Source organism: Ovis aries, chromosome 4 (assembly GCF_016772045.2).
Source record: "Ovis aries strain OAR_USU_Benz2616 breed Rambouillet chromosome 4, ARS-UI_Ramb_v3.0, whole genome shotgun sequence".
Lineage (NCBI taxonomy): Eukaryota > Metazoa > Chordata > Mammalia > Artiodactyla > Bovidae > Ovis > Ovis aries.
Genome location: NC_056057.1, coordinates 58,734,618 through 58,761,208, shown reverse-complemented (window position 1 = coordinate 58,761,208; position 26,591 = coordinate 58,734,618). Strand labels below are relative to the sequence as shown.

Genomic DNA, 26,591 nt, shown 5'->3' with positions numbered 1-26,591 from the left:
TTTAACTATATGTCTCACTATTTTCTTTTGTATAATCTACCAAGAGAAAAAAAAAAGAGATGGTAACAGTTCTCTGTGGTGTAGTGATAATAAATTTATCTGGAAAACAACTGCATATAGGTTGGTTATTCACTTTCAGTTCTTGTTATTGTTGTTGTTGCTCTTATATAAAAAAGTCTGGGGCGCAAGGGTTCTGTCTTCTTTATCTTTGTGTCCTCCCAGGACATGATATAGCGTGGGGAAATAATGACTGACTCCTCATGAGAATAGGGCATAAATGTGTTTTATGAAAAGTAAAGAGGAAACAGAGACCTACAGTTCAAGATTCTAACCTTTAAGAAATTCACAGCAATATGAACTGGAATCTTACTTTCACCACCAAAGGCTAAGGCCACCCAGTTACCTGGTGACGGAAACTGAAATGTAGAGGCAGCACAACCTATTACAGCTTTTGGTTTTAGAAATAATACTTATAGTGACTGACTGATTATAGAAGTAACTCAAAATCCATCTGTATAGAATTTCAAGAACACTAGTAAGTCAAAACAAGAAAAATATTAAGCATACACCTATTGCTTCAGGGTAATATATCCAATATCAAGGCTGAATAATTAAGATATACTTGGTGCAATTTTTTCTCATATAAAATTGATACTATTCAAGATATATTTATGATTATCATTTTATTTCACTTAGCATTTAGTTGTACCATTTAAAAAACTATCAGACAATCTTTAAAAGGACATGAGTAAATAGTCAGGAGAAGGCAATGCCACCCCACTCCAGTATTCTTGCCTGGAAAATCCCATGGACAGAGGAGTCTGACATGCTACAGTCCACGGGGTCGCAAGAGTAGGACATGACTTAGCAAAGAAACCATCACCACCAATCCATTAGATTAGAAGTCCCATATATTTTTTAATTCAATCAACATATTTTTCTTGGAAGTGACATTGTTTCCAACAGATTACCACTTAGAAATAAGTGAAATATAAATTCTATTGTATACTAAATCTTTGTACAGTATTTACTTCCATAAAATAACTTTCTAGAAGTTAATATTAGTCTTAATGATATTGCTATCCTCCTGTCTAGAAAAATTGTATCAGTTTAGTCTGGAGAATGTTTCAGACTAAAAAGAAAAGCAGATTTGCAATGAAACATTATGGTTTTAAGTTTAAAAGACAAAATTATGAAAAACACTTTGCACATACAAGATGTTCTAGTCACAAAAAATGTTTTCTTGCTCTTGAAAGGGTTTGATCTCTTGGGTCCCTGATACACTACGGGACAAAGTATCAAATCATTGTCCTATACTAATTCAGCCCAATAGCGCTAAAAACAAAAAAACAAACACATGTACAAGCAGTTTAATATTTCATAATAATTTATAAAACAGATCACAGAAGAATGGAAACCACTTCTTTTTCATTATGAGTAGTGAAACAGGTGTTTTCTTCCCCTCACACATCACTAAGTAGTATGCATATAAGACTTTTATCCTCTGGCAGATTTACCCTTCAATACAGCAAATAAACTTGCACTATATTTTAAAGACCATAGAACTTTGAATGTCAAAACTCCTTACTGATAAGAACCACAAAATTGCTATCCTTAGAAATAATTAGGAATGGTCAGAACACAGTCTGTCTTATAGGTGGATTCTCTGCTGCCGCTGAAGGAATGGACTTTGGCAGAATACTACAATTTGAAACACTCAGGAGCATCTGTATTAGAGTTCTGCCCAATCAGTCTGTATCTCCTGGAGAAAATTATCTGGAGTTTCTCTCTACTATGAATAATCTTAAGCATTCATTAATGAAAACTGATTTTCCCCACATGATAGAACACACATCCCAAAGGGCGGAAAAGATAAAAGTTTATAAAGTGACACTTTATAAATGCACTTCATTTTTGAGAGAACATTCAATTACAGAATTTTAAGTTCCAAAAAATAAGGAAAAGCAAAATGGATGCACATTGTCTAGAAACTACTGGTTATTAAATGTGCATTAACTTGTTCTGTTACACAGTAGGACAAGCAGGGGGGAAACCCAGACTCTGCGACGACAACATTGAAAGACACTGCTGTCGGCACCACTTGTCAGAATTTGCATGACGCTTCTAGACTGTGACTCTTCTCTGGTCCCCTACTCTATTTACAAAATGAACGTCTTATTGTAGCTTCTTAACTATTCAAGAAGCAAACATGTGTTGTGGCACATAATTAGACAATTCCAAAAGGAATTTATAATTACTGCTGCTTTTCTTTTTTTTGTCAATAAGAACACATTCCAGTTTTTCCAGCTCTTCAAAGAGTTCTGATGACTGATAGGTATAGGTACATATACACACGCACACACAATGTTGCATTCAATATAAACTCAATGCCAATGATAGACAGTCAATACACAATTCATAAAGGTGAGATTTTTTAATTGTACAGTATAATCCATTATAGCACTTATGACTAAACACTATTCCCTTCATACAGAAGGTAGTGGCAATTGAGCTTGGAGGTAATGATGTGCTCCTAAAATCACTAAGTGTAATTTTAGCATGAAAAAATGTTATGAAATACAAATTCAGCTTCTATCCAAAATGTTGATTTTTCAAATCACACTGCTTACAGTTATTCAGGGCACTGCTGTATTCACAATGCTATACAATTCTTGTGTTATTTTTTCTAGACAGGTAAGGCGCCATACTGTGTATACATTTTCTCAAAGATCCACACATAGGTATGTTCCCTTGGATAATGTAGATACTAAATAGAACTGTTAATTCCACATTTCTTGAATTATCCAAAAGAAGAACAATGAAAAGTTTATGTAGAGTAGAATCTAAGCCTTCATTTCAAACTATTCAGTCTGTGGATAACACAAAATCTAATGTGAAATGAGAAGTTAGTTTATCCTTCTCCAACAGATATTTTGTAGATTCACATAAATTTATACTATCTATGAAATAAACATGACCAAAATTAAATTGAGATTATTTTCTTTTATCAATATATGCTTAATATCTATATTATAATTATAGTATCTATATAATAGAGTTAATCTCAGTATAATAATGTAACTTTAAACATTCTAAACTCAGTCACTCAAAATTATAATTATTTTGAAATTTAAAAATATTTCTGGAAGCATTCTACTAAGAAAGAGTATTTTCTGTTAATATTGCTGCTTGCAATGTTTATAATTTATAACTTTTATCTAATTCATGTGCTTTATTTGAGGAAACAATAGCTTTTTTGGTGATGTTTTATAACTTCTCCACATTAAGAAAACTCCCAGTCAGCAAAAAGTAACTCAAAAAACAAAAAGGAAAAGAAGAAATTGTTGAAATGCTATAGGCTTTTTGTTTCTAAATTCCTTACTAGTTAGCCATGAAGGTTTACATAAAGAAGTAAACTCTTAGACCAGCACTGTCTAATAGAAATTAAGATACTCCACACATTAATTTTGTTTTCTAATAACTATATTAAAAAATAAAAAGAAACAAAATGATTTTTGATAATGTATTTCATTTGACCTGATATAAACAAAATGGTCACGTTAAAATGCAATCGGTATAAAATTTATTAATGAGATGTTTTATATTCCTTTGTTCATACAAAGTTTTCAAAGCTCAAAGCATATTTTAAACATGAAACATCTTAAATTGGACTAGTTATATTTCAGATGCTTTACAGCTAGTATTATCATATTGTACAACGCAGCTTTAGGCTTTTGGTTCTTCATTTACTGAATAATATGACTTGTAAAGGGTCTTTACACACTCAGTTTTCAAGTCACTCTCTCCTTTTTCCCCTCCCTTTTTTCCCATTCTCTGAATAGTACATGATTGAAATGCTTTATTTACTGAGCGTCTGAAAACATTTACATCTAAAGACCTCTGATTCTGGTATACTTATTGCGGAAAGATTTTTTTTTTTAAGCCAGTAGTTCCATTTCTTTAATAGTTCTAAATATATCTGGATTTTCATTATTATCTCTTCTTGAGATTGATTATATTTTTATAAATATATTTAAATTTCATAGAAGATTTCCAATTTACTGGCATAAAAATTATTCATAGAGGGAACTCTATAGTGGTCCAGTGGTTAGGATTCAGTGCTTTCCCTGGTATGGTCTAGGTTCAATCCCTAGCAGGGGATTATCACACATTATCACACACTAAGGGAACTTTGTCAAAAATGTAAGGACATTTAACTTTGCATTCATCATTAACGAGTTTCAACCATTTTTACTAATTACTGACAAATTGATGACTATGAGAGACTGAACTGAACTCTTCGTAAACTGTTACATCTAAAACATCTCTCTAAATGTGCATATGCCCATGGTTACAAAAGGTTTTACAAATGTCTAAGACCTGAAGAATATTGGGAAATTTTTAATAAGTTTTGATTTAGTTATACTTGTATTGGAATGTGTCCCAAAAATCACATCAAGAAGCAATGGACTCAAGTAAACACATGCTGTTCATAGATTGTATGGGATAAGTAAGTTTGGAATAATTAAAAAGAGAAAAGGGGGCATTTAAAAATGGTGCTGAGAACAACAGACAAAACTTGGTAAAAGTATGTCACCAAACGTGCTCAGCTAAAGAGGACACAATCTCCATTGGGGATTAATTTATTATCTGATGTTAAGTTGTTTTTTCTTTTACAGTAGTCTTGTCTGTGAAGCTCAGAAGTTCTAGATCTTGAGTTAGTCTCTTTTTTTCTAGCACCCACAGTGGGTACTCTCCAAGCCCCAGAGCTGGCATGCTCCCTCCTTTACCAAACCCTCATCAGGATTCTCTGAGCCCTCTTCTCAACGAGACCTCAGTCTTGGCCTATAAGAACAGCACTTTTGACATAAATGATTTTGTCTATCCCAAGCATTGCACTACCTCCACCCCTCCCCTAACACACACACAGTGAGAGACTTGAACAAATATTAACATCATTTCTAACAGCTCAAGGGCACATCTAAGAATGACTCCCCTCCCTTACTATGCCTGCCTTTTAGTTCAACACTGCCAGGAAAATGTACTGTTACTGAAAAATAAAGTTTTGTTCTTTGCAAATTCATTTAAGAATATTTAAGAAATGTCTTTATGGTGAAATCTAAAACCTGACTTTCTGTAGGATATGTTTTCTGCAAAAATAGATTGAATTCTGAGTGCTAAATTTATGAATATAGATTTGCCAAGAAAAAAATCTTGAAAAAGTTATCTGCATATGATACATGATCTAATTATCTGTGATTGGTTCTCACTTGTAGGCTTTAAGTTCTTCCTGTTTTTTTTTCCTCCAACTGAACGTTGCTTTTTACTTGAGCATTCCAAACTCATTTAGCTGGAAAACGAAATTCCCTGAAGTCCCATTAAGTATGTTGGTAGGCAAACTACCTAGCAGCATCTATAAACAGGAATTCTGGATATAAGCCAGTCTTGTAAGTTGAGAGTAGGTCCAACTCTTTATGACCCCATTGACTGTAATCTGCCAGGCTCCTCTGTCCATCGGATTTTCCAGGCAAGAATACTAGAGTGGGTTGCCATTTCTTTCTCCAGGGGATCTTCCCAACCCAGGGATCAAACCCCGGTCTCCTGCATTGCAGGCAAGTTCGTTACCACCATAGCCACCAGGGAAGGTCAGCAAACCATTAAAGAAGAAAGGAGTGTTGATGCTTAGCTGGCTTATATTTCTTTCTGGGCCAATATACACACTTATTGACCTATGTTAAATTTACTTTGTTTTGTACTCTTGCCTTTGAAACATCTTCCATAATGCTATATAGATCTGCCTTAACAAGTGCCCCCTTAATTTGAAAAACAGATCTAAAGATTACCTTAAAGATTTACCTTCTAAGCAAGGTTGTAAATGATAGTTGAAACTTCCCCTTCATTCTTTCTATAGGAAATAAATTATCGTGAGGAAATAACCTAGATTCTACACCTGATAGGAAAAATTAAGTTACTACAGTTTTTTTTTTTTAATGGATATTAGATCATTTGCTACTGAATTAAATCTGATTAGTCTTCTAGGGCTATTGTAACAAAGTACTACAAACTGGGTGGCTTAAACAGCAGAATTTGTTTTTGTTTTTTGCTTCTTTATAAATGCATATATTCAGGATTTGTTTCGAAAAGCAACCCAAGAATTAACGGTGAAACTGTTGAAACTGAGTCATTGTATTTTGACACTTATGGATTAGCATTAGGAATGAAAAAATAATTCTAAGAATGCTCTCCTAAAAAATAAAATATGGTCTCTTTCTTTATTAACTTGGGTCCCCCAAGCCCACAGAAAACACAACTAAACTCAGAAATCAAGACATCTTCCACACCAGAGAATTTGGATATGCAGCAAACAGATGAATTGGCAGAGTTTAAAGCCAATTTAAGAAAAGAGTTGTTTGTTTCTAAACTTTCTCCAGATGACCATGGCAGGGGCGAAAGTCCAGAACAACTGGCAAGAACAGAAAGGCCAAAAACATGATTTTTTGAAAGAAGGCTGAGGCCTGAAAAGAAGCCTATGATATTAGAGTTTACGCAAGTGCATTTTAAGAACTAGAGCCCAGGACACTCATTTTCAGAAGAAATTGATCTAACTGGAAATACACATAAGAAGTAGAGAGAATATAGAATAGCTCCAGCAATAACAATCCTACAAAACCACTCACTGACTGGCATGTCTAGATACAGAGATCTGAATTATGGAAAACAGTATGGAGGTTCCTCGATCACTGCTGAGTATATAGCCAAAGAAAATAAAGTCACTTAATTGGAAAAGATAGGTGCACCTCAACATTCATAGCAGCAAGATTTATAATACTTAAAATATGGAAGCAACTTAGGTATTCAACAGACAAAAAAATAAAGATGATACATATATATGCACACATACATACAATGAAATACTACTCAGCCATAATGAAGAATGAAATCTTGCCAACTGCAACAATGTGGATCTATCTGTATTATGCTTAGTAAAAAGAGTTAGAGAAAGACAAGTACTATATGTCATCACTTATATGTGAAATCTAAAAATATATATACAATAAGCTAGTGAATATAACAAAATAGAAAGAGACTTTCAGAAATAAAGAACTTGTGATTGCCAGTGTGAAGGGGTGTAGGCAAAGAGGTAAGATAACATGAGGGCATTTATGATATACTGTAAAGCACAGGTAATACAGCCAATATTTTACAATATCTTTAAACCAAGTATGATCTATAACTAGAAAAATATTGAATCACTATGTTGTATACCTGAAACTAAAACAACATAGTAAATCAACTATAATTCAATCAACAAATCAATGAATAACAGGATCTGAGACTTCCCATCATTATACTCCTAGCTACTATTCACCAAAGGTATCATTTCACCTATATTGTTTTCTTGTACTTGAAAAGATTCTTAAAACAGAAAAACTAAGCTACAGACACATGAGCATGAAATAGGAAAAGAAGTGATTTTGTTGCATGATCAGGCTATTCAGAATAGTTCTGTTTGCTTCAAAAGGAAGAGGAAAGTTCCAATCACGTGTTTGACTGTATTTCATAGGTCCATTTTTACCTCGGTATAAAAATCCAAAACTTTTCTAAGTATCCAGCAATGAATGCATAATTGTTTTTCACAAGCACTGCAAACAACCCTTTTCTAACAGAAATATATGCCTATAAGACAAACTGACAGACAGATAGACAGACATATACACATTCACTAAGGGAGAGAGGAAGGCATAGAGAGGGAGGGAGGGAAGGAAGGAGGGGCCAAAGGAATGGGAAAGAGAGAGAGCACCATACAACATACATTTATATTTAAAATCACCATGTATTAAATTTTCCCACAAGGCAACCCTGGTCTCCCGCACTGCAGGCAGATTCTCTACCATCTGAGCCACCAGGGAAGCCCCTTTCGATACTGCACCACCTCACAATCATTAGAAACTCACTGCTGCTGCTGCTGCTGCTGCTGCTGCAAGTCACTTCAGTTGTGTCCGACTCTGTGCAACCCCATAGACGGCAGCCCACCAGGCTCTACCATCCCTGGGATTCTCCAGGCAAGAACACTGGAGGGGGTTGCCATTTCCTTCTCCAATGCATGAAAGAGAAAAGTGAAAGTGAAGTCAATCAGTCATGTCTAACTCAGTCGTGTCTGTCTCATGGGGTCGTGGTGACCCCATGGACTGCAGCCTATCAGGCTCCTCCATCCATGGGATTTTACAGGCAAGAGCACTGGAGTGGGGTGCCATTGCCTTCTCTGAGAAACTCACTAGGGTAACATAAAGTCAATGCTGGGAATCACTGATCTCAAGGGAAAAAATTCTAAGTCTATACATATCACAACGAATATCTAAATATTTGTCTTTAAATTCCAGAGAGGCAGAGAGAACCATTCAGAGATAATCTGTAGAACAGAAATAATTACAGCCTTTCTTGCCTTCAGTCCCAAAGTTCAAGATTCTTTTGATGAGAAAAAAAAACATGATCAACCATTTATGGAAAATATATTGCATAACACTGAGTGTTTCAAGACTACAGTCACACAGTTTATAATAAAGAAATTTGGGGGAGGGGGGGGAAGTACCTAGGTTGGGGAAGGAAACTTACCAACTTTCTGATCAAGTGAGATTTGCTTAAGATATGTCTTAAGATGCCCATTACACTAGAAGTAACATGAACATTGTTTTCTTTTCAACTATAATCCTTCTGAGCCCCAAACAACAACACTACCAGGTAGTTTCACTAAAAGCAGGTAGAAATGTAACTTAGAATATATTAAATCAAGAATTAAAAAGATAAAGGCCAAGAAATAAAGTAAGGTTAGGGATGGGAAACAAAAAGGAATCATAACTTGAAGGAAAGAATGAGTGAATATCATGGGTTTGATGAAAAAGGGCACGGGCATTTGTTAATTTCTATTCTGGTTTAACAGAAACCATTATTAATCTCAATCAAGAAAGTAATGTGTGCTTAGAAGACTTTCTTCAATATTGTGAACACAAGCATTGTTAGACTGTTTTGAAGATAAGCAAATTATGTATGTCACTTGCTAAATCTGTTAGCTAAATGGTATGAAACGTAAGAGACTTTCTAAATACAAGTAGCATCATGGTGCTAGATCCTAAGCAGAATCCATGTAACTTCAAGTTCTCTGGAGAAAGAAAAAAATGAAACTTCACAGCTTTATTTAGCAATGATATTAGATCCATATTAAATTTAATCTCTAAGTTTAAATACTCTAGGAGACAATTTCTTATTCTCTGTCAACATTTCTTCAATGTGAAGTTCTGTATGTTATGAAGGTATTTTTAAAAGCAATATACCATTAAATTAATTAAAATCAACTTGAAGTTGGCAAAATGGCTGAGAATGCACAGTAAAACGCTGGAAAAACCACTGTGAGATAATCTATGTAAACAACAGAACTACCCTTCTTTATATGGCAAGGAGGGAAATGTAATCTGAGGGACCGTGACAGCACCATATGCTCCAGACAAATGAACAATACGTGAAGTCAGTAAGAATTCCAGCAGAGAATAACCGAGAGCTCCAGTCATGAAAGCTCTAGGAGATTCTAATCTCCTGGAAGTCGTTTTCTCACAAAGCTTTAACATCACCACCAAAGTGCCATAGTCAGAGAAAGGGGATTTCTAATAACGGAATTTCCTTTTTCAGAATTTTATATAACTAGATAATGGCATCTGAAAACTTCTCTTTTGATAAAATACAAGTCTATCTGTCAAAGTACCATTTTCTGATAAAATTTTAATGACTTTTAAAAAGATATTTCTACACCATTTTTCCTACATGAATAAAAATTTATTAACACAAAAAAATAACTGATTTGAAAAAGAAAAAAAAAATCCAGTATCTAAATGAGGTTCATTAGGGTTACATCAGGTAAAAGTATGCTCACTTAATTTTTATTGTATTTAATCATGTTATATTTCACTGATAATTAGGTGTATTATAAATTATAAAATGTAGCATAGGCAAAATAATTCCTTCATTTTGTAAACCAAGAGTCTTACGTCCACATAACAGATTAACTTGCCAAAGGCTGCAATGCTCACCTCCAGGCTGCCAGTTGCTCTGACATTGTATAAATCTCCATTATGTGCTCTATGTTCGGAATAGCACCTGCCATCTAGTACTACCAATGCAGGATTCAGCCAACTGTCTCATTGGTCAAGTTGCTTAATCATAGAAACAGTAAAAATTTACACCCACTGCAAGCAACTTTCCAAACAAAATCTGAGTTGAGAGACTAAAAAGGTGCCATTATGTTGCTTCTCCATGAGCCGACACTGTACTGAATACACACACTCACAAGCTGACTGGTAAACCCCATGGTCTAATTTCACCATTGGTGACATGTAGGGCAACTCATATTTTCAAGAGAAGTATCACTTAACTTAATGAGTGATTTGATAACTGACCAGAAAGGAACATAGCATAGGAATTAAAAACTTGGACTATAGACAGTTTAACATGCAGCTCTGCTGCTACCTGTTTGAAAAGTTATACAACACTCTTTGCCTTAGTTTCCTCATCTGTAAAATAATACATAGACGATGTGGCTGGTTACAATATTAAATGAGCTATTATTGTACACTATTTCTACATTGGACTTCCCTGCCATGGAAGCACTGTGGATCAGGTGCTACAACATACATACTACCAGGGGCACGTTGGCATGTCTACTGTGAACAATGTCTATAGAATAGTTTGAATAATCTATAATAATCAACAGAGGACCGACTACAAATACTCACAGGGGAGAAAAACATTACTGTTCCAAGAAGTAAACTAAGGTCACCTCAAGCATTGAATTACTCGTCCAGGCTTTGGCCATTCGTACGTATTCTGTTACATACTGCTTATGAGCTACTTAGTAAACTTTCTAAAGATGCTGAAGATGGCAAATCTGTGTCTGTAGAACAGAAAAAAATGAACCACAGAGGCTGTGATTTTTCTACATGGCTTGAAACACTGGTGACCACAGTGGTGTGGGGATCCATGCATGCCTTCTTTTTCTCACGTTGGTAAATAGTGAACTAGTATGCTCCCTATCAGAGAGCTAGATGTGAGTGTATTTCTGGCATAACAGTGTATCTTTTAATCCCTAGTGGACCAGCAGAGACAGTGCACATCCGGGGATGTCTGCCACACTATCAGAAGAACAAGGCAAGACTGAAATGTAATCCATGCACTAAATGAAAGGAAGAAGAATTTAAGATCTACCAATTACAGAGCCTACCTATCAAGAAAATGGAGATTATTGTTCATTGCAGCACTATTTACAGTACCTAGAACATGTAAGCAACCTAGATGTCCATTGACAGATGAATGGATAAAGAAGTTGTAATAAATAAACACAATGGAATACTCAGTTCAGTTCAGTCACTCAGTCGTGTCTGATTCCTTGTGAACCCATGAACAGCAGCACGCCAGGCCTCCCTGTCCATCACCAGCTCCCGGAGTGCACCCAAACCCATGTCCATTGAGTCAGTGATGCCATCCAACCATCTCATCCTCTGTCATCCCCTTCTCCTCCTGCCCTCACTCTTTCCCAGCATCAAATGTGTCAGTTCTTCGCATCAGGTGGCCAAAGTATTGGAGTTTCAGCTTCAACATCAGTCCTTCCAATGAACACCCAGGACTGACCTCCTTTAGGATGGAATATTACTCAACCATAAAAAGGAACACATTTGAGTCAGTTTTAATGAGGTACATGAACCTAGAACCTATTATACGGAGTGAAGTAAGTCAGAAAGAAAAAGATAAATATCATTCTAATGCATATAAATGGAATCTAGAAAAATGGTACTGAAGAATTTATTTACAGGGCTACAATGGAGAAAAAGACACAAAGAATAGACTTACGGACATGTGGAGAAGGGTGAAGAAGGTGAGAAATATGGAAAGAGTAACATGGATGGAAACTTACATTACCATATGCACAATAGATAGCCAACAGGAATTTGCTGTATGGATCAGGAAACTCAAACAAGGGCTCTGTATCAACCTAGAGGGGAGGGAATGGAGGCAGATGGGAGAGAGGTTGAAAAGGGAGGGGAAATATGGATACCTATGGCTGATTCATGTTGAGGTTTGACAGAATACCACAAAATTCTATAAAGCAATTATCCTTTAATAAAAAACAATTTAAAAAAAGACTATGGAGATCAATTATAATGAAAAAAAATTCTAAGATTATGTTATCTTTCAAGAGAACCACAAGCAACAATCAACCAGCCTTTCTCTGTTTTATCATTTCACGATCTTCTCCTCTCCAAAAAGAAAGAAACAAACCTATAATTTCAAAATACTCTAAAAATGTCTAACTTACAATAAAGTTAAATGTATTAATGTAACAGTGCTAACTTATAAACTTAAACATCTCTTAAAATGAATTCCGAACATCAACACTTCTCACAAAAAACAAAAAAGTAGAAAACCCTGCACATCCATTAGTGTGAAAGAGCATCCATCAATTCTTACTATCTGAATATCATACAGAAAAATTATACACCCATTAAGGTCCATCTAGTCAAGGCTATGCTTTTTCCAGTAGTCATGTATGGATGTGAGAGTTGGACTATAAAGAAAGCTGGGTGCCGAAGAATTGATGCTTTTGAACTGTGGTGTTGGAGAAGACTCTTGACAGTCCCTGGACTGCAAGGAAATCCAACCAGTCCATCCTAAAGAAAATCAGTCCTGGATGTTCATTGGAAGGACTGATGTTGAAGCTGAAACGCCAATATTTTGGCCACCTGATGCAAAGAACTGACTCATTTGAAAAGACCCTGATGCAGGGAAAGACTGAAGGCAGGAGGAGAAGGAGACGACAAAGGATAGTATGGTTAGATGGCATCACTGATTCAATGGACGTGAGTTTGGATAACTCTGGGAGTTGGTAATGGACAGGGAGGACTGGCGTGCTGTGGTTCATGGGGTCACAAAGAGTTGGACACAACTGAGCAACTGAACTGACTGACTGATACACATTCATGTAAGGTTTTGTAAATCTTGGGATCCTAGCCTTAGACTCATTACAATGAACTAAAATCAACAGTGAATTGGCTATAAACACACAGACTCATAAAAATACTATTTCACAATTTAACAACTCTAAAATTTCTAGTCCTTTCACATAGTATATCTCATTGCACAGTTAAAAAATGAGATGAGGCAGGTATCAAGAATAAGAAAAAATAAGAAACTGAGGCAGAAATGGATTAATGACTTCCTACAGGTTTATAGCCAAACATCATCATCTTCCTACAGATGATGTTTATAACTAAAGCCTTTAACTGTGTGGATCACAAAAAACTGTGGAAAATTCTTAAAGAGGTGGAAATACCAGAGCACCTTACCTGCCTCCTGAGAAATCTGTATGCAGCTCAAAAAGCAACAGTTAGAACTGGACATGGAACAAGAGACTGGTTCCAAATAGGGAAAGGAGTACATCAAGGCTATATATTGTCATCCTACTTATTTAACTTAGATGCAGAGTACACCATGTGAAATGCCAGGCTGGATGAAGTGCAAACTGGAATCAAGATTGCCAGGAGAAATATCAATAACCTCAGATACGCAGATGACACCACCCTTATGGCAGAAAGCAAAGAAGAACCTAGAACCTCTTGATGAAAGTGAAAGAGGAGAGTGAAAAAGTTGGTTTAAAACTCAACATTCAGAAAACTAAGATCATGGCATCTCATCTCATCACTTCATGGCAAACAGATGGGGAAACAATGGAAATAGTCATAGACTTTAATTTGGGGGGCTCCAAAATCACTTCAGATGGTGACTGCAGCCTTAAATTAAAAGACGCTTGCTCCTTGGAAGAAAAGTTATGACCAACCTAGACAGCATATTAAATAGCAGAGACATTACTTTGCCAACAAAGGTTTATCTAGTCAAAGCTATGGTTTTTCCAATAGTCATGTATGGATGTGAGAGTTGGACTATAAAGAAAGCTGAGCACCGACGAATTGATGCTTTTTAACTGTGGTGTTGGAGAAGACTCTTGAGAGTCCCTTGGACTGCAAGGAGATCAAACAAGTCAAGCTTAAAGGGAATCAGTCCTGAATATTCATTTGAAGGACTGATGCTGAAGCTGAATTTCCAATATTGTGGCCACCTGATGCAAAGAACTGACTCATTGGAAAAGACCCTGATGCTGGGAAAGATTGAAGGCAGGAAGAGAAGAGGACCACAGAGGTTGAGATGGTTGGATGGCATCAATGATGACGGACAATGTTTGAACAAGCTCCAGGAGTTGGTGATGGACAGGGAAGCCTGGCATGCTGCAGTCCATGTGATCACAAAGAGTCGGACGTGACTGAGCAACTGAACTGAACTGAACTGAATAACTGATGAGTGAGAAAACCTACTCTTCCGAATCTTGATTCAATGCCTATTACCATATACACACTCAAGTGTATTTACACATACACTGCCTAGAGCCATAATCTATATTTTTATTATACATTTTATTTTTGAAGCTACTACCTTTCCCAATTCAAGAATATACTGCTGGTTTCAAAGATCACAGTGCTTACTAAAAATATACAGCCTGAATCTTTTGGTCCTTATTTGCTTATTTTTACATTTTGTGATTACATTCTCTCTGCTTCAGAAAATTCTATTACTATATGAAAAACTATTAACCAGCCTCCTATTGACTCTGGTAAAATAATTATTGAAAAAGTAAAAGAACATAGCCCCATGTACATGGCAACAAATACAATTCCTTCTTGGCACAGATGCAAATTGAAATCACTGGGAAGGAATCTGAAAGATTTTTTGAAATCAATACATGTGCTATAAATGGTCAGAGAGAAACATGAAAATCAGGACAGGTAGACATATATAAATTTTAACATTAAAAGAATTCCTCTAAGTAAGCTGGACTTTCCAATAAAGAATAAAAAGCGAAGAAATAATTCAATAGACAGTTACCATATAACCCAGCAATACCATAGCTAAGTATATACACAAGAGAGTTGGCAACATATATCCACACAAAAACGTATACACTACTCTTCATAGCAGCATTATTCACTGTAGTCAAAAAGTGAAGACAACCCAAGTGTACTGACATACACTTCAAGTGTATGTCAATATGTGAATGGATGAGCAAAATGTGGAATATCCATATAATAATGTACTAGTCATATAAAGGAAGGGAATTTTGACGTTTACTATGACATGAATGAACCTAGAGACATTTTGCTAAGTGAAATAAGCTAATCACAGAAGGCCACATTTATGTGATGCCATACATATAAAATGTCTGAAACTGAGGATTCTACATAGAAAAAATATATATGTGTGGCTGTTTAGGGCTGGGTTGGGAGAGATGAGGGATAGGGGCAGAGGGCAAAAGCTAACAGGTCCTAGCTTTGTTTTGGATGTGATGCATGTGTTGTAACACACACTGCAGTGATGTTAAAACCATCTGTGACTATAAAAACCATTGACTTGTATACAGTGAATATACTGCATGGTATGTAAATTAGCTCAATTAAATTTGTTGAAAAAAATGGCATTAACAACTTGTATACCAAAGCAAAATCTATAGGAGAAATAAGCCTCAAGAAGTATTGATCAGTACAAAGGGGTGTGAAAGTCAGTCAATGCTGTATGACTCTTTGCAACCCCATTGACTTATACAGTCCATGGAATTCTCCAGGCCAGAATACTGGAGTGGGTAGCCCATCCCTTCTCCAGCAGATCTTCCCAACCCAGGACTCGAACTGGGGTCTCCTGCATTGCAGGCAGATTCTTTACCAGCTGAGCTATCAGGGAACCCCATAAAAGAAGAGGTGGGGAATAAATAGCAAATGCAAGCACTTTATGGTAACCTTTTACTCACATAATGATCATCAGTTCATTATTCTCAGAATTTATGCATTTGAGTTTTATTTTTTGAGATATCTGAACTGTATGACATAACAGTTACTTCAAATCTTTCAGAAGTTTCTTTCCCTGAGGCATAGACTGTAAATTCACTAATGTTTATCTGGATTGTGTATGATTTTAATTCCTATGTTATAAACGCACTTTTGAGTAATGATATACAATGGAGTAGGTAGGAAAGAAATTTATATAGACTATCCTAGGATTGTTGTAAAGAGGAATCTGTAATTTGTACTCCATTAGGAATCCCATGATTAATAAGATCAGAAATTATCTGCAGAAATGCAAAATGGATCTGCAGTATAGAACTTTAAAAGCAAAAATGCACAAGATAATTTAAATAAGAGGTGAAATATATTAAATGTAAGAAACATACCTTTTTCTTTTATTAAATGCAGGATATTTTACTTTATATTGGGAAATATATATATATATACAAGTCAACAGAAGAAATGTATTTACCCCATTACAATCAAAAGATATCTTTCATCTTTGAAGTATCATATATGCATTAATATGAGAAGAAGGATCAGAAAATTAAGTCTTGTCATATGGATGCCATTTGTCAAGTATATAGCATATTGTTAAACTACTTATAAATGTAATGGAGAAAAATCACTATACTTCCACCTTTTTCTAATCATGAAAATTAAAATATGTTGCTTAAAAATAATGTAAAATCATTTAAAGCATAGAGAAAAATAAATGGTCCATTGCGTGGACTTTTATTGCCTACAGTTTCCCAGTGATTCCCTTCCAGTTATGGCATATTGCTGAACATAGTGCATTTTCAAAACAATGAAAATTAGAAACTAAAGAATAGCATGGAAAGATAAGAAATCCTTCCTCAGTGATCAATGCAAAGAAATAGAGGAAAACAACAGAATGGGAAAAACCAGAGATCTCTTCAAGAAAATTAGTGATACTAAGGGAACATTTCATGCAAAGATGGGCACAATAAAGGACAGAAATGGCATGGACCTAACAGAAGCAGAAGATATTAAAAAGAGGTGGCAAGAATACATAGAAGAACTATATAGAAAAAAAGATCAAAATGATTGAGATAATCATGATGGTGTGATCACTCACCTAGAGCCAGACATCCTGGAATGTGAAGTAAAGTGGGCCATAGAAAGCATCACTATGAAAAAAGCTAGTGGAGGCTAATTACTTTACAATATGGCATTGCTTCTGCCATGCATTAACATGAATCCGCCACAGGTGTACATGTGTTCCCCTGGACCCCCCTCCCACTTCCCTCCCCATACCATCCCTCTGGGTCATCCCAGTACACCAGCCCCAAGCATCCTGTATCCTGCAATGAATCTGGACTGGCAATTCATTTCTTATATGATATTATACATGTTTCAATACCATTCTCCCAAATCATCCCACCCTCTTCCTCTCCCAGCCTCCAATTAAAATAAATAAATTTAAATAATAATAATAATAATAATAATAATAAAAAGCTAGTGGAGGTGATGGAATTCCAGTTAAGCTATTTCAAACCCTAAAAGATGATGCTGTTAAAGTACTGAACTCCATATGGCAGCAAATTTGGAAAACGAAGCAGTGGCCACAGGACTTAAAAAGGTCAGTTTTCATTCCAGTCCCAAAGAGAGGCAATGCTAAAGCATATTCAAACTACTGCACAATTTTACTCATCTCACACGCTAGCAAAGTAATACTCAAAATTCTCTAAACAAGGCTTCAGCAGTACATGAACTGAGAACTTCCACATGTTCAATATGGATTTAGAAAAGGCAGAGAAACCAGAGATCAAGTTGGCAATATCTGTTGGATCATCAAAAAAGCAAGAGAGTTCCAGAAAAACATCTACTTCTGCTTTACTGACTGCACCAAAGCCTTTGACTGTGTGGATCACAACAAACTGTGGAAAATTCTTGAAGAGATGAGAATACCAGAGCACCTTACCTGCCTCCTGAGAAATATGTATGCAGTTCAAAAAGCAACATTTAGAACTGGACATGGAACAAGAGACTGGTTCCAAATAGGGAAAGGAGTACATCAAGGCTGTATACTGTCACCATGCTTATTTAACTTAGATGCAGAGTACACCATGCGAAATGCCGGGCTGGATGAAGCACAAGCTGGAATCAAGATTGCCAGGAGAAATATCAATAACCTCAGATACGCAGATGACACCACCCTTATGGCAGAAAGCAAAGAAGAATTAGGAGCCTCTTGATGAAAGTGAGAGAGGAGAGTGAAAAAGTTGGTTTAAAACTCAACATTCAGAAAACTAAGATCATGGCATCTCGTCCCATTACCTCATAGCAAATAGATGGGGAAACAATGGAAACAGTGACAGACTTTATTTTTGAGGGCTCCAAAATCACTGTAGATGGTGACTGCAGCCATGAAATTAAAAGATGCTTGCTTTTGGAAGAAAAGCTATGGCCAGCCTAGACAGCACATTAAAAAGCAGAGACATTACCTTATCAACAAATATCCATCTAGTCAAAGCTATGGTTTTTCCAGTAGTCATGTGTGGATGTGAGAGTTGGACTATAAAGAAAGCTGAGCACCGATGAATTGATGCTTTTGAACTGTGGTGTTGAAGAAGACTCTTGAGAGTCCCTTGGACTGCAAGGAGATCAAACAACTCAATCTTAAAGGAAATCAGTTCTGAATATTCATTTGATGGACGGATGCTGAAGCTGAAACTCCAATAATTTGGCCACCTGATGCAAAGAACTGACTCATTGGAAAAGACCCTGATGCTGGGAAAGCTTGAAGGCGGGAGGAGAAGGGGACAACAGAGGATGAGATGGTTGGATGGCATCACTAACTCGATGGACATGAGTTTGAGCAAGCTCCAGGAGTTGGGAAGCCTGGCGTGCTACAGTCTATGGTGTCACAAAGAGGCGGACACCACTGAACTGAACTAAACTGAACTGATCCCCTTAACATCTTTCTGTTTATTCATACAATTTGTTTCTTCTAGAATATACACTTCAGTTGATGACTAGCAAGCCCTCAAGTTCATTGATGAATGTGGTCAGGGAAATACGTAATTTGTCACTACAACAACAACAAAAAAAATAATTTAACTACTGAGTTTCAAACTGCATTATGTTTTGAAAATCTGTCCTCTTTTCTTTGCCCTTCTGTTAATTATTATTTTCTGTCTTTCCACATCTCCAACTTAAAAGGTGTAGTTGTCAAATAGAGTAATATAGAGAATATGAAACTGAAGATCAGTCAATGTTGTTAGGAAGTAACTGTACATCCATTAGTCCAGGAAGTGACTAAAATCATTGTTACAAGGACCTTTGGAGATGACCCACAAATTCAATTTACCTAGATTAGTCTTAGCCATAAAACTTTCAGTGAAAGCTAGGAATATGTGAGATTTCTTTTATGTACATGTGGGTACAGCAAACATGACAGAAAGATGGGGTGGGAGGTTTCATGTCCCAGAGAGTGTGAAGAGCCTGCAAGGTACTTAGAATCAGAGGGCAGAAAGTTCAATCCTAACTTCCTCATTCCCTAGGTTTTTTTGCCTGGATCTTCACTTCCTTTCACTGTAAAAATGGGGTCCTACTGAGGATCAAATGGAACAAGAAAGCATCTAATATCATGAGAGGAACACAGTATAAGATTTAGTATGCTAAATGCTTTTCATATTACTGTTTCCAACTAGTTAGCAAATATCTACATACTCCCAAGAACCAGCAAGCATCTTTCCCATGAATCACAGAACCAAATAATAAAATTTTGCTGAAATGAATGTATTAATTACTTTCAATTCAATTATGCACAGGTATTAACAAAACTACTTTTTCATTCTGGATGCTATATATAAGATACGTGCTTCATTTTATAAACTAGGAAGAATTTTGACATATTGTTTATCAGGGTCTTATGATGGTTCCAGGATAGAAAAATACTATTCTTTAAAGTTAAATTGAGCATAACAAACAAACAAACAAAAAAAACATATTATAGTGCTTAGTTGAAGCTACTGAAAAAATAAAATGATATTTAGTTTTTACAACCACCAAATACCATACCATTATTTCTATACTATCTTTCTATTACACAATTATGACTATATTAGTTCACCATTATTATCACTACATGTAGACCTATTTAAATATAATTAGGAGTACACATTACCTGATTTCCTTATTACCATACTATTTTCTTTGCCAGTAGACAATTTGCATGTATGTTTGAGATCTACATAATAAGAATGTCTTAAGATCACTGAGCCCAATTTCCCCTGCTGTGATTTACTGGAGAACACGTAAAGCAGTATCTTCATGTGGTTTTCTAAAGTAGGAATGGATAACAGTTCCCCTAACCTCATACTGTAGACAAGCTTCTAATGAACACTCTGCTACTTCTGTCACCCTTATCACCATGCTGATTCTTTATATGTTTGGTTACTAGAATGTAAGCTCTGTGAACAGGAAGCTTGCCTGTCTTGTTCATCGTTATATACATGCAATCCTCTATACACTCACTGACATATCATAAGTGCTCAATACATGGATTAGATGAAGGAGTAGATCATGTATATGAACATCCTGAAACACTGAAATAGGTCATAGATTGGAAGGGAGAGATGGAAGAACCAATATATACATTCTAATGGGTGTCCGAAGCTAAACTCATAGGCTACAGCCCCACATACACAGCTAATATTTGGCAGCACGGTGAAGCCAAACCCAGGTATTCAGTGAGAGCCACAAAGGAAGGCTCGGTTGCCTTACAGCACAGTGTTGAACTTTCCAGTTCTGAAAGTGGATTCTGGGATAAATGTGAAGGTTTTATGTAATACTAAATAAATGACCAGCATTATTTAATCTAGTTGCCTGCCAAAAACAATAAAAAAGACTCACCCTTAACGTTTTTCAACAGCATGATAAAAGCTAACTCAAGAATGAAGTATACTGAGGTCTTCTTGTTGCTTCCATGCTGTTCATTACCTCTTACTGCTAAAACCTATAGCTATAGATTTTGTAGCTAGCTAATCTGTCACTTTAGACAGGCTCCGACCTTGCTTACATATTGAATACAATTCTTTGGATTCAAAAGCTTTAAATATAAACATTTCAATACACAGTCATTTCTGACTTCAGTAAACTAAATAAGTAGGGGAAAAAAAAAAAAAGATTTTTAAACCTCTTCCCTCTAAGTGGCTAAAGAGGGAATGAGTGTAGAATTGATATATAAAATACAGAATCTTATTTTTTCCTTCCATGAGCCATCCTCAGTATAGTCAATTCTGTTCAAGTGTCATCCCTTTTAGGCTTTCAGGACTCAGCGTACTCAAAGGAACTCTGGTACAGATTCCCATTTACTAAGCGAATGGAACTAAATCCATTCTTCTTTCTCTCCTTCTGCTACCCCCAGGTGTTTACCACTTCTTTGACTCGATTAGATCTGAGGAAGCCAGACCTATCCCGTGGTTTCAACATGATTCAGGCACAGAGGGGGCAGGCTGCTTCTGAGTCCAAACTCTATGATAGATTCCACTGAAAGAATCTTCAGATTCTTTGAAACTCAAGAAAGCAATCATCAGGGATTCAGGATAGAGTTTGTCAGTTGATTTATCAACTGAAAAGGAAAAATAAAGGAAGATATTAAGTTTGAAAAATGAGAAGTAGAAATAGAGCATAAAGTACCCCCAGGGATGAAAAAGTTAAAAAAAAAAAATGACTCAAGGGGATAAGAAAACAAAACAGTCAATTGTGTTCTTCAGGGAAAACAGCTGGGAGTAGAGGGTAGAAGTGAGCGTGTGTTGGGAGTTGAAAGCAGTCATGATTTTAAGAACAGATTTAGGTGGATATAAGAAAAAAACAAACAAAAAACTCCTTGATCCAGTACTTATATTCAATGGACCTAGAGGCAAAGACAAGCACGAGAAAACTAACTCAGGCTAGTTTCTAAATAATTTGGATTCTCTCAAGTCCTTATGTACATTGTAAATTTAAATTTAGAAGTTACAATTCATTAATCAAATTAACTATAATTTGTATCATGACTTGAATGCTAAATCTTACAGACAATAGATTGGCAGTTCTCTCTTAAATTGATGCCTTGCTAGATTCTATAAACTTTTATACTATTGCACCCAAAATTTAAACTATCATGTTAAGTGCTAAGCCATTAAGTATTTATAAGTGCATCTTAAATGTTTATATTGTGGCTGCATCTAAACTAAAAATGAAAACCCATTATGTTCTGCTTAACCCCATGCTGCCTGAAAAATGAATGATGTTAAATTTCAAATAAGTAATAATGTATATAAACACTATGCTTTTGTAAATGCATGTTAAAATTATACTGATAAAATATCACCATCCTGGAAGGGAAGTGAATCATTTTGATGCATGTTACTGTAAGCCTTTATAAGGAATATTAGTCACATACTCAAATTTAGTTCTGATTACAAAACAAAAATATGTTGGAAATTCCATAAAGATCAAACTAATTAAAGTACTTAATTGCCTCTGACTAATTATGGAAACTGGCAAGCTCAGTAAGGAAACAGGTTTTTTTGTTTTTTTTTTTAAAGGAGTTTATATTTTAGGCCATACTTCCTAGGCTTTACTTTACTGGGAGCCACTTCTATCATCTCACATCTGATATTACAAACTCTGTCCACAGAGAGTTATAAAGGGAAATGACTACATATGCATTCAGAGTTTAACTGGGACAAGCAGAAGCTATATTCTCAGACTGAGCAGCCAGAAGTTGTGTTGGCACTTTCCTTAACAGCTATATTGTATCTTGTTTCTCATTAGCATGACCTTTCATGTCTAAGTTTGCCGTGGCGACTGTTAAAAGAGCAATTTCTTCTATGGGGCATATTTGGAGATCACAGTGGGTCTTTAAACACAAAAGAACAAAGTGCCTGAATCAGGAAATTGCAAATCCCTGTGAAATATTTAACATAAAAGATAGAATTTCAGACATAAAGGAAAGAACATGGACTCTTGAGTTGAAGTGATACTGTGGTTTTTTTTTTTTTTTAGCCAGCTCTGCTTCTTAATAGGTATGCCTGTGAGAGCTTGAGGAAGTGACTTGATTTCTCTTGGTCTCATTTTCTGCATTTATAAAATGGAAATAATAGCACCTAGTTTGTACTGCTGTCACAATAATAGGGAAAATATAAGCAGTATAACTTATTTATAAAAATTGAAATTGCTCATGAATGGGAGTTTTTATATTTTATATTCAATGAAAGACAATTTTTTTGTCGTATGTTTTGTTCACTCTTTATTACAAGTATACAAGAAGCCATGAAGAACCAGAGTGCTCTGGGGTCTTCCTGAGAGAAACTATACTTCTGCAAACAGAAATGGGGGTAGGGGATAGTAAAAATGGAGTCAACAAGTCAATGTCCTATGTTTACTTTAGTCTTAAAATTATTTGCAGAGCCAACTTCCATATAAAATGACAGCATCCATTTATAGGAAAACTATATTGTATAAAGTCAATTATCTATAGTATTCCAAGGCACATATGTATTAATAATTTGAAGTCAGTGACAATCACAAATACTCAATTTCTCCTAATTCTGTTAAACAAGGATATAATCCATTCACTCTCTCAAGCACTGAAAAAGCTTCCCTTTCCTTCTCTAAAAGCCTTCTCCTTCTATAGAGCATCTGGGCTCAGTATAGAGACCATGAGGAGCACTTCTTACAAGCAGGACTGGAAAGGCCGTTCTTTCCACCCTGCCTCAAGACTGCCATAAGCACACTGGTGAAGGAAGCCTCCTGTGCTAACTGTAGAACTCAAACAGCAGCGGGACTTTTGGTGTAACCCTAGAAGTTCCCAGACACTGCCTCTTAATGACTATGCCACCATTCAAAGCTATCCCTAGATATGTATGTATGTATGCGTGTTGGGGGGGGGGGGTTTGGCATGTGTGTGTATGACATAAAATCTGAATTTAGGAGTATTCAGTTAGTGTATAGGAAACCAGTACATCTATATCCCCATCCCCACCCCAATTACTCTACAATAGTATCTATACAAAACCTATAAAATAAGACAATATGTGAAAAAAACAGTTGAATCCAATAAAGACAGGGTTAACAATACTCTCTTTCAGGCCCTATCAATAAGCATATATTAAAATAAGTCTCTTTCTAGATGGTTACTGGTTTGCTTTCTTTCAAGTAGCTTTACTGCTGATCCGTACATGAATGTCATCACTGAATGGAAACAGTCCAAGGACTCATATCACTCCCACCACAAGGAGAAGCTTCAATAAATTTCAAAAGCTATGGCGGTGGCCCAGTCCCTGTGCCATATGGCATTCCACCTGCCCCAAGAAGTTTCGCTGACGTCCTTTAAAGCCCCAAATAAAAAGACTGAGACATAAACAATCAAGTTTGCTTTGCAGTTGGGTTTTTTGAGCTCTATGTGGTAGCTGCAAAAATTCCCCATGCTGTGTGTGTTAATGAGACCCTCCATAGGCACCGTTAATACATAAAAGCAATCACCCATAACTCACAGGCTTTTCTTCCTGACTATGTCTGACTGTGTTCACTGCATTTAGCAACTAGAAATATACGAGGAAAAGTCAGTCTGGATGTCAGGCGATAGGAAGAATGAAGATATTGTAAAGTAATTAGCCTCCAATTAAAATAAATAAATTTAAATTAAAAATAAATAAATAAAAGTGACAACAAAATTTTAAAAATCTAGAGGTTCTAGAACATTACCTCCAAAGATTTATTTCTAAAAGAATTTAGCGGTGAAACACAAAAGTACATGAAAAGTGAACAAGGGATTTCCCTGGTTGCCTAGTGGTTAGGATTCTGGGCTTTCACTGCCAGCGCCAGTGTTTGATTCTTGGCTGAATAACTGATATCCTGCAGGCTGAGAGGTGCAGCTAAAGAGCAACTAGTAAACAGCAACCAGCAAAACTAAAAACCCACTGTAAGTGTATTCTAAGAGGTCAGAACAAGATTAGGAAATTTTCATTTCTATAATGTAATGAAAAGAATAGCAAGGAAATTGAAGCCAAATGATTGCTAGATCCCTTTGCATTCCTGTCTAATGACTTTGCTCATCCAAATATTTGTTCCAATAGTTCTAAGCATTTTGTATTAAATAGCAAGAATAGTACAATCAGAAATGAGTGGGCTCACCTAGGTTTTTTAAATGAAAGGGAATATGCTTTAATCTAAAAAACTGTAATGAGAATTATATATTTATTTAGTTAGTTACATATATATAACAGAATAGGCAAACATAATCGTAAATTCTTTTATTATAATATTACATACTCAATGATTAAGTTGAAGATTATTAAAAAAAAAAAAAAAAACTTCTCATCATTTCCAACTCTTTGAGACCCCATGAACTACAGTCTGTCAGGCTCCTCTGTACATGGAATTCTCCAGGCAAGAATACCTGGAAAGTGAAAGAAAGTGAAGTCGCTTAGTCGTATCCGACTCTTTGCGGCCCCATGGACTGTAGCCTACCAGGCTCCTCCCTCCATGGGATTCTCCAGGCAAGAGTACTGGAGTGGGGTGCTATTTTCCTTCTCCAGGGGACCTTCCCAACCCAGGGATCAAACCCCAGTCTCCCACATTCCAGGCAGACGCTTTAACCTCTGAGCCACCAGGGAAGCCCTGGATACCAATTCCCTTCTCCAAGGGAATCTTTCTGACCCAGGGATCAAATGCAGGTCTCCTGCATTGCAGACAGATTTTCTCCCATCTGAGTCACCAGAGAACCCCCATAGGATCATAGGTTCTATCAATCTTACAGGTAGGTAGGCACTAAACAGAGGAGCCTGGTGGGCTGCAGTCCATGGGGTCACTAAGAGTCGGACAGGACTGAGCGACATCACTTTCACCTTTCACTTTCATGCATTGGAGAAGGAAATGGCAACCCACTCCAGAGTTCTTGCCTGGAGAATCCCAGGGATGGGGGAGCCTGGTGGGCTGCCATCTATGGGGTCGCACAGAGTCGGACACGACTGAAGCGACTTAGCAGCAGCAGCAGCAGAGGCACTAAAATGGAAAATGAAAAGGGCCTTGGCAATTTGAAAAAAAATTTATTAAAAATCATACATTTCTGATTAAATAATGAAAATGGAGGACAAGTCTCCCTTACCATATCAGCATACAGAATTTTCCACTGTCTTCACAGTATCTATCATACTCCCCACCTTGGCAGTACTGCCGTCAGTCCTGCTTTTAAACAGGAGTTCTCTAACCAGGGCTCACAAACCCAGGCGTCCATACATTGAATTCAGAGATATGTATAAACCTGGGAGGAAATTTTTTTTTTTTTTTTGCTAATCTCTCCCTGTAACTTAGCATTTTATTCTACAGTGAACGTAGGAAAACACCAACCACCACAGTCATATTCAGTTCAGTTCAGTCGCTCACAGTCATGTCCGACTCTTTGCGACCCCATGAATCGCAGCATGCCAGGCTTCCCTGTCCATCACCAACTCCTGGAGTTCATTCAGACTCACGTCATTCGAGTCAGTGATGCCATCCAGCCATCTCATCCTCTGTCGTCCCTTACTTCTCCTGCCCCCAATCCCTCCCAGCATCAGAGTCTTTTCCAATGAGTCAACTCTTCGCATGAGGTGGCCAAAGTACTGGAGTTTCAGCTTTAGCATCATTCCCTCCAAAGAAATCCCAGGG

At 36.4% G+C, this 26,591-nt stretch overlaps 1 protein-coding gene across 9 annotated transcripts in view; it reads right to left on the bottom strand.

The window, feature by feature from the left end:
- IMMP2L (inner mitochondrial membrane peptidase subunit 2) overlaps nt 1-26,591 on the bottom strand; it is a 958,934-nt gene that overhangs the window by 550,436 nt on the left and 381,907 nt on the right. For 2 of the 9 annotated variants that reach the window (XM_060414763.1, XM_060414762.1), the window contains exon 5: nt 3,834-26,591. This exon is cut by the window's right edge and continues 55,440 nt beyond it. The exons of the other annotated variants lie outside the window; for them this stretch is intronic. The gene's annotated coding sequence lies outside the window, so the exon portion shown is untranslated. Of the gene's footprint in view, nt 1-3,833 lie in introns of those variants that run through there. 9 annotated transcript variants of the gene reach the window in all.